Here is an 18,415-nt window from a genome sequence, read left to right on the forward strand (position 1 = left end):
AATGTGTGATGAATGACCAACTCAGGACACAGTCACACCCATCATTTTAAATAATGATTCACTTCTCTCTGTTGGAAACATTCAAAGTCCTCTCTGCTAGCTATTTATTAAAGTATTTATCAATTAAAGATTTAAGCAATTAACTAAGGTTAAATAAGGATATTTTCAATTAAAACTTGTATTCTGCTTTGTATTTATAAATTCTATGAGATTTTATTTATAATTGTATTTGGCCGGCATCAATGCTTCAGAAGAGGACTTTTGCTTTACATCATGTGTGCAGGACTTCATTTAGTCTTCTTGCTAGTTCAACCAGCCTTCTCTTTTCAAGGTAAAAATACCCCATTTTGTTTTGTTTCCTTTGTCTCCTTACAGATTGCTAGATGCCAGATAACTGTTTGTCGTATCTTTCGATTCTGGTCTGGTATTCTAACTTGATCCTCAAGGGCAAATTGTCCTTCTCTGTTTGATTTCTCAGAAACCACAGTAAGTGCATGTTTAATGGTTAACATAATAGCTACACATGGAGAAATACGATGCTGTGGGTCTTTGGGTTTTCTGGTACTCTTGGTAGAACAGTCTTGTGAGCTAAAATGTTGTCTCGTGAAGCACAGCTTTAGTGTTTCCTAAATATGAAGGCTACTGCATATCACATGGAGTTGCCATCATGTAACTTTACTTCCAACACTGCTGAGAAATAGCTTTGTGATTAAAAACCATGCCAGTGATAAACACAAGGGGGAATGAAACAGTCCTCTCCCACAAGGAGATACATTACAGTTTTGTTTGGAAGCTCTGAGGAGGTAAAAGCGTTTTAATGGGGGGAGGGGGTGAAAGACTCAATAAATAATTTACTTTGTCACTCATCTCAAGGCCAGACCTGAATCTCAAACCACAGCCAGTTGTGATTGCATGAAGGTACATCAGATGATAGTTTATCCTTTATTGGATCTAAGGAACTGGATTTAAGGATGAAGAATGTCTTAAACACTGATCTGAGTAAACCCATTAAAAATAGAACATTACCTAAATGTTGAGTAACTCAGACTTAGAAAGACAGAGACAATCACATGTAAAACTAAAGCATTTTGGCCATTGAGAAGAAAGGTTGTGACCTGGCTTCTTGCCTGTCTCCATTCCTGACCTTCTTCCTTTGAGTTCAAAGAGATTAAATCAACTTTCCCGAGCCAGCCATGGATGAGAACATCGAGGACACATTGGCTGTGAGATAGAGAAGGAAGAGAAGGAGAAAGGGACTATGAGATAATGGGTCTTTTCCATCTCTGCATCCTGGGTTTCTGCCATTCCTTCCCACACAACCCAAACTCCAGCCACACCGGCTTGTTTGCCATTCCCCAAACACACCCCACACTTAACTCAGAACACCCTTGCACATACTGTTCTGCTGCCCTCACAGTGCCACCTCATCTCCATCTTGCAAACGCCCACTCATGTGCAGGAGGCCTCTCCCACCCTTTGAAATCCAACTCAATTCACAAAAGAGGTGATCAGCCTCTCCTGCTGGCGTCCTGTTTATTCCCACTCTCACTCCACGGAACTGAAATGTATCTCTTTAGGCTTTTATTCCTCTTCTGAAATGTATCTCTTTAGGCTTTTATTCCTCTTCTGAAATGTATCTCTTTAGGCTTTTATTCCTCTTCTGCTCGGCTACAGAAAGAGCTGAGCACCTAACTAACTTTTATTCAATCTCTCATAGAGAGCTCAACCATGAAGAATGGGGGCCATACCATGTGGATCATTTTAGATAAACAGTGACCGAGACACTGACCCTAACGAGAACGAGGAGAGACAGGTAGAGGTGTAGATCTAGGTAAGAGAGAGGGTTGAGGTAAAGGTAGAGGTGGGGAGAGGGTTGGGAATGGGGCTAAGGATAGAGATGGGGTGTGTAGGGCTGTGGATAGGGTTGGGGAAAGGGACAGAGACAAAGACAGAGATAGGAGACACAGAGATGGCAGTACAGACTGGTATGGAGAGGCGAGGCAGAGGCAGGAATTGTGCTTTGTTTGTTTCTCTGAGGGAAACCTCAGGGACAGAGTGCACAGAACCTTTGTGCATGTGTTTACTCTGAGGGCTGTAATTTGGAGGAGTGCGGGACAAAGTAGAGTTAATTAGATTTGCGATGAAACTGCCTGGTACATGAGGACTGGGAGCAGAGGACAGTAAAGCTCCACTGTACTCAGGGTTATTTTATTTAAATTGAGTTTGGGTGTCTTTAATATTGAGTTCTGTGTCCTGGGAAGTATAAACTATATATTTATTATTTATTTATCTATTTATTTATTTTTATATTTTATTTATTTTTATTTTTTCATTTTTCTTTATTAAAAAATTTTCTACTCACTCCACATACCATCCACAGATTCCCCTTCCTCCCTTCTCCTAACCCCCCCAGCCCTCTCTCCCAAGCAGTCCTGCATCCTCACATCCCCCAAATCAAGGTCTCCCATGGGTAGTCAGCATGAGCCTGACACATTGAGCCTAGGCAGGTCCAAGCCCCTTCCCACTGTACCAAGGCTGCGCAAGGTGTCACACCACAGGCACTGGATTCCCAGAAGCCTGCCCATACACCTGATGCCCCTGCCTAGGTGCCCCCCAAACAGTTCGAGCCAAACAACCGTCTTCTATATCCAGAAGGCCTAGTCCAGTCCCCTGGGGGCTCCACAACCACCAGTCCACAGTTCATGGGCTTCCACTAGAGTGGACGGTCATCTCTGCACATCCTCCCATCATGATCTCAACATCCCCCACCTGTAGAATCCCTCCTCTCTCTCATCCGGATTCTCGGAGCTCAGCCTGGTGCCTGGCCTTGGATCTGTATATTTTTTTTTAAAGCATACACACAAAAGAATTATTCAGCCAATGAAAAGCTGGTTTTTAATCAAGTGGCTGAGAGTCTTATCACACTAAAGTATATGAAGGTGGAATCTCCATCCCAGCCATGCTAAACAAATAACCCTATAAGAGGTTAAGTGTCACAAACAATTGAGAAAGAAAGAAACCTGAAACACCTTTTTTTTTACATGCCAGGCAGCCTGCTATCAATACCAATCAATGAAGAAAAAAAAAAAAAAGAGCCCCTCGTCATGCACAGGTGATCATGTGGTGTCAAAGAAGGCCACATTCATGAAGCACCTGCTATGTTTAGAGATACCTTTAAAATGAAAAATCAAGACACAGTCAACATAACACCAATGCACCAAAGAGCATAGCCCAGATGAGATAATCTGCAAGAGAGGAGTAAAAAAAAAAAAAAAATGAGGTAATGCTGTTGAGAGGATTATACTCAAAATATGGCAAGACATCAATAGCAAATGAGAGGAGGAGTGAAAGCTTCTCAGCTGTTAGCAATAAGGCCGCCACAAATTTGCAAGATGTATTAACTGCTTCAGTAACCAGTAGTTGAAGAAGCTTAATCCCCAAGACTTCATGCAGCCATCTACGATAGGGCTGCCCAGGCTATACATCTTATTCTTGGCTGTGTTTGCTGGAATTCTTCCTCTCTTCTTCCCTTCAAGCATCAGGGCAGGAAAGAAGAGGAGTCATGGATGGAGAACTGACCTGTCTTTCCCCATGCTGCAAAGACTGCCTCCATCATGATCGAGAGGCACGCGTCATGTTCCTCTGACCGGCAGAGGAACCAACACCACATTTTCTATATCGCTCAATATGCTGAAGAAAACAGATCACTTGCAAAAAGCATTAGATTGGTTTCACTGGCCAAGCAATTGAAATTGTGAGCTGTTAAATGTCAAGAGCTGACCCCATGGGGTGGGAAGGTTGAGGTGGGATGGTGTGGTGGAGGGCAGGCTTCAGGTCATGTTTTATACTGGAAGTTTAATTGTCCTGGCAAGGATGTCAAAGTGACTCATTGAGCTGAAGTGCTTTCTATCTTCCAACACAGATTTGAAATGGGGGAGGAAAGTGCAGCAATCGTATCTTTAAAAGAATTGGCCTAGCTCACTTCAGCCCTTAACTCCTTCCAACCAGATTCATTTGTTTTGGACACCAATGTTGAAAGCAAGCCAATGATAGCAAAAAAATAGTGTCTATGTCGCCCCTTTTGAACCCACACAAACCTTTTACTGTGTGTAAGCCAGGATCTTTTTTTTTCCGAAGAAAATTGCATGTTCCTTGGTTCTTTCCGATTTTTTATTGAAGAATGTTAAATAGTTTATAGCTAGAAAGACTTATAAAATCATCACGACACAGTGTTTGTGGGGTGGTGTTATAATATATTATATAATAATCAAATGTGTTTTGATTATTCTCACAAAAACTCTCATCCCTCTCAGAGGTGAGTATTTCTAGTTTGGTATCAGGTTAATCCTGGCAGTCACCTACCCTAGGACACAGGTGCTGGATTTACCTTGCTGTAAAGGAACACCATCTGCATAGGTTGTATAATCCTTTGCTGGACAGTGGCCAATTCCCTGTGATGCTCCTTGTGTTACTGAAAATACTAAACTTTGAGCTCGAGTCCAAATCAAGTGTTGGTTGTCCAATCAATGGGGAAATTTTCGGCTAGAAGATGTTGCACATGTTTAAGGAAAGGCTGATTTTTCAATCCCCGCCTCTAAGAGTGTAAGCAGAGTTATGCAAAAGACAAATGGGATCTAGTAGTCTCCACCAAGAGGGCGTCACAGAAAGCTGATGGAGGCTGCTGACGGGCTGAGAAGGGAAAACAGTAAAGGATGAAGAGAACAAGGAAGTTTTGACTCCCAGAAAGTCTATGCTAAGGGACTCTAATGATGAAATAATTACTGCCTAAGAGATGATTCTGAAGAGCATAGAGACTTAGGGGAGGATTTTGATTGCCCAGATTCAACATAGACTAACAGGAGTGGAAAGGGGTCAATTTCCTAGAAACCCTAGAAGCAAAATTTACAGAATTCAGTAATGGAATAAAATGAGGAATAACAAAGCAGCTGAGAAGGAGAATTTCTTTCAGTCTACAAAGAGGGAAGTGTAGTGATGAGTTCTGTATTGGTCAAGGTGAACTTGGGTTACTCCTGTGAAGCTGGAGGCAGAGGGAACTTAAATTTGTAGATCCTGGGAAGGTCAATGCTAGAAGATGAGAATCAGAAATCATCACTGAGGCTGTGAACATTGAAGGCTGGGGGAAGTATGATCACAAAACCAAGAGCAGGCAGGGAAGACAAAGCTAGAACCAGTGTTCCTAGGCAGGCAGGACCAAGTGAATAGGCAGAGCCCGTCTGTCTCCTGGAAACAGCACTGAAACAGCAGCAAGATGACATAGAAGAAAGCCCCAGGAAAAAATTAGAATAGCTAAGAAGAGAGAAGCAAATGAGATACAGCAAGAACATTTTACAAGCTAGAAAACGGGGGAACGAGTGGTACATAACCAAACACCACAACCAAAAGCAAGAGTGTACTTGACAAAATCCAAGGTACAGCCAAGTGGATGGGTAATGCTATTCAGGCAGGAACAGGAACAGGAAAATAGATAGGAAATATTCAATGTTGGAGGTAACATTCCTTTGGAGATTTACATTGGTTTGGATTCAGAAAAACAAAGAAAAGACATCACATTTCCTCATCCCTTCCTCAGTTCCACACAGCCAAGAGGCATGTGTCCTGTACAGTGAGTGGGAGATTATGTAGCTGACTCTCCAGGGTGAGGAAGCTAAGACATTTTGGGCTTCGGGTCTCCAGAAAGGGCAGTGAGCATGGAGCCACACCCCAAATAAGAGGTTATGTGGAAGTCTACTAAAGAATAGTCAGCGCTTGATTCCTCTCCTTTTTGGCTTCCTGGACATGGTTGGTAATGCTCCTCATGCAGAGGTTGGATGGTGTGAGAGGGGAATGTATAGCCCAGATGAATAGACTCACAGTAATGTTAGAATCCTCTCAATTGATGACGCTATCCCCAACAATAGCGCTCAATTGTCCCATCATAGTGAAGCACACCCTTAGCAAAACACCTTGGTAATTTGAGATGTGATTTATAAACATACATATCATCAGTATTGACTTAAGACAAAGGAGCACATACTGCAACCATCATGCTCATTAAAAAGTGTAAGGTATTAAAATCACCCAGAAGGTTTGTCTGTATTCTTTCAATTATTTCAGATGGGTTCACCGTCTTTACTTCACAAAATGAATTAATTACCAGAGGTGCCAAGGGCCGTGTGAGTGATCAATCTTCAGAACCTATGAGATAAAAGAAGAAAATCAACTTTTCAGGTTCTTTTCTGACCTTCATTTGTCCACCAATGTTCATGTGCATAAATAAATAAATAAATAAATAAATAAATGTAAAAATGAAACCTAAAAACAAAAAACCTATGAGTATATATGTTTCTATATATTACTTTGTACACACATATGCACTGGTCATTCATTCATGACCAAAGAAACTATAGAAGTTACAATAAAGGGGAGCATCCAGAGAACTACAAAGGTAGAACTTAGAAACTGACAATATAATTGAAGAAAAAAAGGTAAATAAGGCAGCTGCAAGTCTTGTCTTGAGCCCCTGAGCCCCTGAACTGTCTGTCCATCAGTGATGCTAAGTCTACATTAGAGAAAATCATGCTGTGGGTGGCACAAACTATAGTTTGAAATTTTTCAGGAGTCTCCAGAAGAGCCTCTACCAACACTGTTCTTGTGCTTAGTTTTTCCTGACTTTCAGGTCAAGTGTAAAGAAAGTCCTAGACTTGGACTATATAGAATCTGAAGGCAGAGCCTACTGGGTCAAGTTCTAGAAGGTGGGTGTGCTGTTCTATGGTATAAAGCATCTCCCTTTCAGAAAATTGATTCACCAAGGAGAGAGCAGAACAGAAGTATCATGAGCTTCAGAACCTAGACAGACATGGACTATTGAACTTGTGAAATTATAAATAACTATAACTTCAAGGGAAATGAGCAATTCAAGGAATTGGCCCAGTGACAAGGGCCAAAAAGGATAAACAAGACTTTGAAAGATCTGCTTTAGTCTAGAAAAGTTGTAGAGGTGAGGTGATAGATGTCACCAATCTCAGGAATGCTATCACACAGAGGCTACTACTTTGTACCTCTACCAAATAAAGATAAAATTCTGTGGACAGTGAGATGAAACAAGAGTAAGACCAATTTGGATGCTGGAATGATGAATGACTGATGTGGTCCAAGGGAAGCTCTGGATCCCCAAGGACCTGGCTTCCCAAAGAAAAGGCAATAAAACACACTCACCCAGGAAACAGTAAAACAATCTCAGGATCCAAAATATCAATAATAACCAGTGGAAAGTTCAGTGAAGATCTCTGAAATCGAAGAGCCCAGAGTTCTACATTTCCAAAGCTGACCAGATTTTCAAACAAGGAAGAGCACAAGATTTATAGCAAGACACATAGAGACTTTTCAAAGCTTTCAGAAAATAAATGCAATCTTCCTACAAAGTACTCAAATACTGCAGTGAGACTGAGCTCCTCAAAGGCAACAACAGAGACTGCTTATGAAGGTGAAGCATGTGAGAAAAGAGGGGGGAAATGCTTCCAGCCTGTAACTATCCAGACTGCAAACTCTCAACCTGTGGACTCCATTCCATCAGCTGAGGGATGCTGGCTGCAAAGGTTTCAAGGAGCCCCTCCAGGCTCCCGGGTTTGAACACTTGCCCCCCCCCATTTGATGGCACTGTTTGGGGGAGGCTATGGATGTAATACCTTTGAGATGCAGTGCCTGGTTGGCAAATTAGGTGGAGGAGCAGATTGGCAGGCAGGTTGTCCCCTGTCCCTGCTTCTGATCCTGTGCTTTCCATTTCCTGACCAACCAGGATGTGAACAAGCCATGACACACGTTCCCACTGCCACAGATGGAGTCTCTTCACTGCCATGCTTTCGCCACTAGATGCACTGTGCCTTCTAAACTGTGAGCTAAAGTCACCCCTTCCTTCCTGAGGTTACTTCTATCAGGTATTTCGTCATACCTACTCAGTATGATAACTACCTAGGTGTGATGGCTAACTATGATAACTAGTTCTTTGTCATCCCTACTAGGAAAATAACTAATGTGACAGCTTAAAATGCCTCTCTCTCACACATGTCCCAGTTTCAGGCAACTTTGGGAGGACAATTCCGTAGTATAGACAGCAACTCCTGCTTTTCCGTATGCTTTTCCAAATGCTCCACATATTCAATGTGTTCGCATCAGCCTTTTGTGATAGAAATATCATCTCCATTTTATGGTTACAGAAATTCAGTAATAGAACCATAGTCAAGCTATGGTTAGTCAAGTAATCAGACCTCAGAACTCCACCTCTAGACTTTGTGATCTTAAACAAATGAGGGGGTAACCAGAGAGAGAGAGGGGAGGGGAGAGAGAGAGAGAGGAGGATCCAACAACTGCAATACAGGAGAGCAGAGCTGACTAGCATTCCTTCTGCTGACATGAGAGGCAATGGCTGTGTGTAGCAGTGTGCTACCAGAAACCCAGATGGCCAACCAGACTCTGGGGAGACAGAAGCATTAGTGAAGACTGCTAAAGAATATGGGAAAGGAGCCAAAGCTTTTATCTTGTTACTATCAGAGGACCCAGGAGAGACAGCTGCTTAATTGTATGTACATCTTGCCAAGACTAAATCTCTGTGATAGAAGCTAATATTGGAAGTTGCTAACAGTTTTGAGTTGTCTCAGTTTATAAATCTTATTTTTCTGTCGTTATCAGATAATCATATCTTGACTATATGTCTATTTTTCCTTTGTCAATGCAACTGTAGCCCATAAGTATCTAAATTACAGACTCACTTGCCATGAAATCTTTAGGTACCTCTTTTGGAAGTAGCTGTAGATTGATAATATCTGTTAGGTTTCCTGAACAGTGAACAACAGAGGTATGAGAAGAAAGACTAGCATGGCAACTCGTCAGGTAGGGAATAGCATTAAGGCATCAAAAAAAGAATGAATGGAAGAACAAGGTCAAAATGAAAGAAACCAAAAATCGAATACAGTAGTCATGGGCATGGAAACAAGTAGGGGCTTTGTGTGACACACAGTGCACTACTGTGGAGGAATAGGGAACATGGCTGGAAAGGCAGGCTAGCATGTGGTTACAACGTTAGCACTGTGTTAGAACCTGGCTCAGTAGATACTGATGCAAACATAGCTACAACAAAGGTACTGCATGCTCTCTTGCTTCCTGGCCAGCTCTAGAAACACTGGTGTGCAAGAAAGAGGTGCAGGAAACAATAGTAAAGAGACAGGAATTGTTAAGGCGGAGAAATGGGGAGAGGAGGTGGGTGATGGACCACACAAATAACTGCATGTATGATAGTTATTATTATATAGGGTCACTGCCATGGTTTAAATGTGAAATGCTCCCTAGAGTGTCACTTGTCTGAACACCTGGTCGCAGAGAGTGAGGTGTTTGGAGTGTTTATAGAACATTATGGAATTGGGGTCTTGATGGAGGAAATGGGTCAGTGGGAGCAGGGAATGGGGACTTGAGCGTTATAGTGTGGCCCTGCTTGTGGCCTGAGCTCTCTGCTCCCCGCTATGTAAGGATCTGAGGAGTCCCAGACACACTTGCACGGCTCTGCCATGTGTAACATGCCTCTCAAACCATAAGCCGACACAAACCTTCCCTCCCATAAGGTGATCTTGTTGGGTATTTTGTCACAGTGAAGGGAAAGTCACTGACACAGCCATTTAGGATAAGAGAGAGAAAAACAACTGGAAAGCTGTGTCTGCCAGTATAGTAAATGGTGATTAGAATACATGCACTCATTATGAAATATCTACCCAAAGATTTGATTTAAAATTTGGATTCTCTAACAACTAGAACTATAGGATGAGTGTGCCCTCATCTCTCTATAGGATGTGTGTGCCCTCATCTCTATGCTCCTTGTCCCTTTCTGTAAACCTTCCCTAGAGTGTCACAAACTACATATGCTTACTCCTGTGAGCTCCCATATGAATGAGCTACAGTGCAGTGGCCCTGCTCATCCTCTGTATATATCTTGTGTGTACGTTATTGTTTTTTTTTTTTTTTTTTTTTTTTTTTTTTTTTTGCGGTGCTCTTACCCTGCGTGGAAACGTCACAAAATACGACAGAATCCACTAACAAGAGTTTTATTAAGATAAGGGAGAGGGACAGATGTGCACAGGCCTGCGGAAAGACACATGGGTGAAGTGGGACAGGAAATCACGGCGCCAGCTTATAAAGGCTGGGCCGCGCCTGCGCACACAGGCCCATGTGGCTATTCCATGCATGTGCATAGATCACATGGTTGCACTGCTGCGCACTTTACGCCACCATGCAAAGCCAAGGGGTCCTGGTCATGTGAGACGTTTTGACCTGGAAATGACTAGGCAGAAGTGACTAGGTCCCACCAGATATGCACAACCATGCACAACCGTGGGGGCATGTTGTGAATCCATATCATACGTGTGTGCATGTGTCCATAGATATGTGTGCATGTGCATGTGTGTGAGTAGGTCATAGGATGTTTTCCTCAATCACTCTCTACCTCATTCTTTAATAGCAAATTTTATGACTTCACAATTCCCTATGTACCTAAGTTAATATTCTAGTCACACCCTCCCCACCATTTCCCTCCAACACCCCATTACCAATCTTTTCTGCCTATTTACTAGTTCAATGTCTCACAGAGCTTCACTAGGGCCATCTTTGTGCCTGGAGCTTAGAACTAACCATCATAGCCTGGTGGGCTCAACAGTGGGTACATGACTAGATACCATTTTCCCCACCCCCATCTGTTGGTTGCCAGTGGATTAGCAGAACATGGTAGGGATCCATGGATCCCTTTCCCCTTCAGTAGCTGTTTGCTAGAAGGGCCTGACTTCTGTGGACCCAGGGCAAGCATACACAACTGCTGTGGTTGTAATGGCTAGGTCATGCTGCAGGGAAAAATATTCATTTGTATAAAATAATGTCAGGTACACAAACTCTTGTCATAATTTACCTCTACTAGTACCCTTTGGTCACATGGCTGAGGTGGTGTCTCTTGGTTTTCCCCAAATGAACGTAGTGTTTTCCCCTTTCCATACTGTGCTCAGTGGGAGACAGTTACCTGTGCATCCATGCCTAAGGAGTCTGGAGTACACTCTACATTGTAGGGGTCAGGATTCTGCATGCATACTTTGGAATCCAGTCTTAGAGACTAGAGCTATCTAGGCTCACCTCCTGTCTTAGTTAGGGTTTCTATTGCTGTGAAGAGACACCATGACCATGGTGACTCTCATAAAGGAAAATATTTAATTGGGGCTGGCTTACAGTTTTAGAGGTTTAGTCCATTATTATTAGTCCATATTGTCATGCCAAGAAAATGTGTCCTCATGCAGGCAGAGAAGGAGCTGTGAATTCTACATCTTGATCCACAGGCAGCAGAATGAGACTGAGCTACACTAGGCCTAGCTTGAGCATCTGAGACCTCAAAGCCCGCTTCCACAATGGCATACTTCCTCCACCAAGGCCACACCTACTCCTACACGAGGCCACAGCTCCTAGTAGTGACACTCACTATGGGCCAAACATTCAAACACTTGAGTCTATGAGGGCCATTCCTATTTAAATCACCATACCTACTTTTAAGTTAATCCATTTATTTACAGCAGCATGAACTCATGGACATTTTTACTTTAGTTAATTTCTGCGCATTTTAATCAAGCTGCCTGTTTCAACTTAGAGACCACTCTGTTCAGGTTGGAGAAATACTTTCCTTCATGGACAACCATAGTTCATGTGTGACTCTGGGGGAAAAAAACTAGAAACCTGCACATTGTCTTAAAGGAAAGGTCTATGGAAATGAGCTGAATAAGTCAGGGACTTGCTCTTCACCTATAGGTCTTTTGTCAAATCATTGCTGGCTCCGTTGGACCTGGGAGCTTCAAATACAAAAAATCAAGCCATTATTTTTGTTTTAAAGCTTTGGTATTTCTTTTGTCTAAGTGATTCAATATTTTCAAAGTATGCTGCACTCTTTAATGACTCCTGGGCCTGTTTCCCTAAAACTGTATGCTTCCCCATTCTGTTAAAACATTACTAGTAAAGTGAGATATAATTTCATGGATAAGCACATCCTTAGACACATTAGCAGTAACATCCACATGCATGAACTCCATAATATTCCAGCTTTTATGCCTGATAAGAAAGACACCGTGCATGGGATCTTTGGCTTTCTGGTGGCTTGAGTTTATAGTCCTTTACTCTTAAAGTAGGATTCTTTTTATAAGTACACCCTATAATCAAAGATTCTTTAGTGATATCACACTGTCTGCCTTGCTGTGGAAGGAAGTGGTAGCAGCTAAATTAGTCCTCAAAGTTGTTCAGACAACTGAACTTGTCTGCCATGTTCTTGCAGACACCTGGCCTAGCTGAGTCCTGTTGGCCTTGGTTGTTGTGGGAGAAGAATCCAGGGCTACACCAGCAAGTAACTGTGTGTGGTGGTTTGAAAGAAAATGGTCCCAAAGGTAGTGGCAACTGTTAGGAGGTGTGGCTTTGTCGATGTGCACTTGTTGGAGGAAGTGTGTCTTTGTGGAGGCAGGCTTTGAGGTCTCATGTGCTCAAGCCACACTCAGGGAGACAGTTCACTTCCTGTTGCCTGCACAAGATGTAGAACTCTCAGCTCCTTCTCCAGCACCATGTCTGCCAGCACACCATCAGGTCCCACCTGAATGATAACGGACTGAAACTCTGAACTGTAACCCACCCCATTAAATGTTTTCTTTTATAAGAGTTGCTGTGGCCATGGTGTCTCTTCACAGCAATAGAAACCCTAAAAAAGACACTGTTAAAATCAGGGGAGTACCAACATGCATCTTTGCCACTTTCTCTTGACCTTCCTTAAAGTCTGTGTCTCCCGCCTGATTTTCTTCCCCATTCAAAGCATATCCTCATCTCTAAAATTAGCCCCATGGCTACTGTCCTGGCTGTGGTTGTCCTTTTGCACTATGAGGACTGTATCAAAGAACACCACATCCCAGTTTGGCCTGGCCCTCAGATCTGCCAGGAAGAACTTCACTTTGAGATGCTAACTCCTCATCCTAGCCTATCCAAGCCCAGAGCATCTAATAAACTCCGAAGTTTCTCCTTAATTCTTTCTCCGTGTGTGTGTGTGTGTGTGTGTGTGTGTGTGTGTGTGTGTGTGTGTGTGTGTACAGGTGTGCATAAACCACAGCACATTTCTGGAGGTCAGATGACAACCTCGGGTATTGGGTGTCATTGTTCTGTCTTCTTGCTTGAACCAAGACCTTTTCTTGTTTCCCTGCAGTGTGCACACCAGGCTGGCAGGGCCAGGAGCATCCTGGGTTGGTTCTCCTGTCTCTACAGGAACAATGGAATGGTGGTTACTGTGTCCAGCTTTACGTAGGTCCTGAAGATTCAAATTTGCACATCAAACACTTTACCCACCAAGCCATTTCCCCAGCCCATGTCCATTATTCCTGCTCTTTGACCTACCATGTCTCTGACTCATCCTCATGGCGCCTGGTTCACATGGATTTCTGGGAAACTCTCCAATGAAGTGCCGTTGTACTAACTGAATCTTCTTTGCTGACAGAACCACAGGTTTTCTTCTTTTTCCTTTATTCTCCTTCTGTGGACATGGCCTAAGCTAACACACACACACACACACACACACACACACACACACACACATCACTTCCATCCTTGACTCCTGGTAAGTGTAAACAGAAGAACTATCTGCCCCATCTCCAGCCTCCACCCTCCAATCCACTTTTACTTCCTCCCATAGTCCAGGGGTCCAGGACTGCCATCTTTTTCCCTGGACCCATTTCTCCAACTTCACGATTTCTGAAGTGAAAAGCTTGCCTTTATTTCCTGTGCACTATGATACTGAACATAAAACCACTGTAGTTTTTTTTTCCTTCCACATGCTAGCACCCGAAGGCAGAGGGTGGGAGAACAGAAGTAGGAGTCTCTGAAGAAACGCCTCCAGAATCTCTTGTTTCCTTTTACACACACACACACACACACACACACACACACACACACACACACACACACCAGTGACAGCTAAGAGTTAAGTGCAACCCAACCTTTATGACGGTCCTCCATGTGACTGGCAGTATGTGCCAGAGACATTACAAAGATGAATAAGGCATGAAACCCACTTTCAAGAGCTCCCAGGCCTCCTGGGAAAATGGGACCATAAAAGGAAAACACAATGAATCATGATAAGTGCTGTGGTTTGAAGAGTGTATGTGGTTCTATAGAAACTCAAGGCCTGGAGCAGAAAGAGTTCTTTGTCTAGCTGCCAGGTGTGTTCTTATATGTGTGGGTGCACATATGTGTGTTCTTAAGAGACCACAAAGTAAGATGGGAAAAGTTGGGGTTTGGGTTTGAATGAGCTCTGCCATAGTCTGAGTAACCATGGGAAAGTTATTTAAATGCCCCAAGCTTCCATTTTCTTTTGTGTGAGACAGGGATGGTAACCATCCCTATATAGCTTATGGTTATGAAGATTAAAGGAGGACAAAGCATTTAAAGTAGTTTCTCAGAGTTAGAGGCTCATAAATATTTGGTAAATTCACAGGAATGGTGAAAATGCCTGCTTAAAATAAATCTGCTGATAGAAATACTAGTGATATCTGTGCTTAGCTAGAAAGAAGAACTTGTCTATTATTTGTGTCTTGAAGTAGAGCTACCGAATGAAGCACCCGTGAGACTTACAGCTACCTTCGGACTTCGTGTGTTTACACTCTGACTGTTTCTCAGTTAACTATTTCAAAACAGTTTTTTTATAAAACAAGATTTCTCAGACTGGCAAACACTTAAAGAGATGGCTTAAAATGAGCAAGTGTTGTTGATAGCTCAGTGGTAGAGTACTCGCCGGCCATGAACCCTCAGTTCAATGCCCAGTACCTGAAAGTCTGGTAGATTGTTCCCAACTGTGGTACTGCATTCTGAAAGTATCGATGAAAAAACCAGAGAATCCATATGCCTTGCCTCTGAACACAAGTAACTCAATTACAAATGGCATTCATTATGTTGTCCTTTCTCAGAAATTGAAGAGATCCCAGGTAGATTGATGTCGTCTGTTGATTTTAGGATATTTATCTCTAACCTGCATGATTGTGAGAAATACAATTTCCGTTCATGTGCCACTGTTGTAAACATTGGCAATGAAGAGAGGGGAGAGCTATGTGGTAGGAAGTCAGGGGTCTGAAATCATGGACCTCCCTTGCTTCCTTTCACAAAACACTGAGAAACACTACCAAGCCTAAAACATGGCGTTATATACGAACACAGTCAGTTAAAAGTTTTCAGCTTACTTAAAATACTAGAGTTAGTCTTTCAGAAGTTAGTAAATAGCTGGTTTGGGATACCGAGTTTTGATATGTACCCCATGCTGTTCTGGAACTTGCAATCCTCCTGCCTCAGTCACCTGGGATTACTTGGGTATACCACCACACCAGGCTTCTTTTGGAACCTTGTAACACATGCTGTGCAGAGGCCATTTAGTAACTCTTTAAATCTTCAGAATTTCTTTGTTTTTACATTTCTTCTTTCATTAAGTTTAGGAAATAGTAAATTTATTCTTTTAATAAAAATAGCATATATGTACATTTTGTGGAATTAGCTATCATTTTTATAATGTATTCATCACCTACCTGTCATCTATCATTTGTCCATCTATTTGCATCTGTCTGTCTACCTATCTGTCTATCTCCATGTATCATCTATCATCCATCTATCTGTCCTCCAATCATTTTATCTTCTACCTGTCATGTATGTATCTACTTATAATCTATTTATTATCGATCATGTATCTATATATCATCTATCATCTATCTACCTATCATGTCCCATCTGTCTATCTGCCACTAACCTATCTTCTTGTCATCAATTCATCATCTATCTGCAATCCAGCTATCTGTCTTCTGTCTACTATTTACCTATCATCTACATATCTGTCTGTCATTCAATGTTGATTTCATACATCTGTCTATGCTGCCATCTGCTAGATGTGGATAATGATTACTTTGGAAAGAAAGCATTTAGACAAATGTATTTCCCCCTCAATACATTCATTACATTTCTTTATCTGTTATATATTTACATGCTGCACATGAACCAATTTTACAGAATTGACATTATTTTGAGATAATGTTTTGATAATGTTAAGTTGACCAAAAAGAAAACTAGATAGTCTAAACACTATAGCAAGTGTGTATTCTCACAACTGTAGGCTAAGTCTATACCTATAATTTGAAGTCTAACTTATAATATGAAGGTATTAGGAGGCCGGACCTTTAAAGAGGTAATGAAAGGTAAGAGCAGAGCCCTATTCCTGCAGACCTGATATATACACAAGGAGATGAAACACCAGGCTGTATACATCAACAGAGGCCAGTGAAGACACTGCAGAGACACTATCCACAGTCCGTACCCAGGCTGGTCTTCAATTCACTTCATAACACAGTAGCTTACCTTGCCATCCTCCTGCCTCAGCTTCTTGAGTAGCAAGGATGACAGGTCTCTACTATTTAGTCCATCTATTGTCACGTCTCTAACATAATCTACTACCACTTTGTTTGACTCTGAAAATGTTCCTATGGGTCCCTTGAGATGAATCAATGGTTAAAGGTACTTGCTACCAAACCTGATAACCTGAATTCAATCTCCAGGATACACATGGTGAGGGGACAGAACCGACTTCTGAAGGCTGTCCTATGACTTCCATATGCAAGCCATTGCATGCACGTGTGTGTGCACACATACACACACAAATGCAGTAAAACAAAAAGTATTTCTACAGAGCTGTTTCTTTACTCATGGATGCAAATAGCATGAGGTTATCCCTGTATGCTTTGCAATAATTCTCAGCTCACCTAACCATTTCTGCGTTCTCAGTGAGTTTTCTATATTAGCTATCATAAGCTGTGGGCATTATGTATACACCCATATGCACTTAGCTTGCTGCATAGATTAAATAGGCGGTCATAAGACTTATTTTCTCACTGTTATATGTTAACTCAGAGTTTGGAATGGAACAACCACAAGAAAATAAAACATCCTAGAGTTCCCCCAGTTTGGGAATTGTCAGAGGGTCTGTTTTATGTTATATTCACTCCATTGCCTAATTGTGAGTAGCAATTGCATTAAACTCCCATAAAATCATTTAAAATGAGAAAGGGAAGTGGTAAAATATTACTGACATGTACTTTTCTTCTTTGCAGTTCAAAATTCCCAGTCTTGGGAACTGGAGACTTACCTAAAACCAGGTTGATGAAATATGTCAGGAAGCGTTCAGGCTTGAATCCTGGGCTGTGGAAGGCGAGATGGAATTTATCAAGTCAAACAGGAGCAGAGGGTCACAAGGCCAAGAATTAAAAACAAATGCAGATCTACAAACTGTTATTTTAAAGCCAAAGAGAAGCAGGTCACACAAGCCACTTCCATTTTTAAATGCCACCCCTCAGTGGTGTGGGGGGACAAGGGGGACCTTTGCCTCCTTGTCCTTTTAGCCAAAGATGCCGTTTTTCCACAGAGGCAAAGAGCAATATTTGAGAAAGAGATTTTACAGATGCAATTACAGCAGGACACTGGGGTTCGGGTCTGCACGTGGGTAAACACGTGCTCTCAAACCCAGGGAAAAGTTTGGTTTGGCAACCTTCGCTACGGAGCATGGCTCTGATCCTAGAGAAAGCCAAAGCTGCAGAAACTGAAGTCATCTCCAAAAACAACACCACAATTAAGGCCTCAGAACTCTTCACACTTGTCATGCTGGGATGATGACACACAGGACCGCAGAGCTACTGAGTCCTCAGTGTCCTCTCTGGATGTTGTCTTTGGGACCTTGGCCTCTAGAAAACACAACAGGCAGGACTTGAATTTCCTGTGTCAAATGTTCAATTGCAGATACTAATATACTTGTAGACGCTTCTAGAGAAAAAAAAATAGAACAGAGTATTTTTTAGACTTTATTTCAAAAATTTCTACAGAGTAAATTATTGATAAATTTTGTCAAAACATGAGCAATTTTGTGCTTCTAAACAATACCTTGAAGGAGCAGGGGAGATGGCTCAGTCAGGAAAATGCTTGCCCTGCACTCAGTCATGAAGACCTGAGTTCAGACCCTGGCACTCTCACAAAAGAAAAACTAACCATAGCAGTGAGAGTCTTCATTCCCAGCACCAGGGAGGCAGAGATAGGTGTGTCCCGGGAGCTCATTGACCAAACCGCTTAGGCAAATTAATGAGTGATTTAACTCATTCTGTGAGAGATCTGAACTCCAAACAAAAGGTGGGGATCTAGAAGAAAACATTTGATGATTGCCTGACCTAAACATACACATGCACACACTTCCATTTATAAACAAGTGCTTATACCACATACATGTGCACATAGGCATACACATGCACACATGCACAGACAAAGAAACACACATACATATACACATTATGTTTAATAA

The 18,415-nt window shown here is 42.1% G+C and overlaps 2 long non-coding RNA genes across 2 annotated transcripts in view; both read left to right on the top strand.

The window, feature by feature from the left end:
• Window positions 1-17,309, top strand: part of LOC121821388 (uncharacterized) — a 55,581-nt gene extending 38,272 nt beyond the window's left edge. Inside the window, exon 3 of the long non-coding RNA XR_013043489.1 lies at window positions 17,181-17,309. This is a non-coding gene — a long non-coding RNA (uncharacterized LOC121821388). The remainder of the gene's footprint in view (window positions 1-17,180) is intronic.
• LOC143267860 (uncharacterized) lies at window positions 376-3,138 on the top strand. The gene is made up of 3 exons (XR_013043490.1): window positions 376-486; window positions 1,718-1,831; window positions 3,049-3,138. It is a non-coding gene; the product is annotated as an uncharacterized LOC143267860 (long non-coding RNA).
• Window positions 17,310-18,415: the final 1,106 nt, after the last annotated feature.

Source organism: Peromyscus maniculatus, chromosome 11 (genome assembly GCF_049852395.1).
Source record: "Peromyscus maniculatus bairdii isolate BWxNUB_F1_BW_parent chromosome 11, HU_Pman_BW_mat_3.1, whole genome shotgun sequence".
NCBI lineage: Eukaryota > Metazoa > Chordata > Mammalia > Rodentia > Cricetidae > Peromyscus > Peromyscus maniculatus.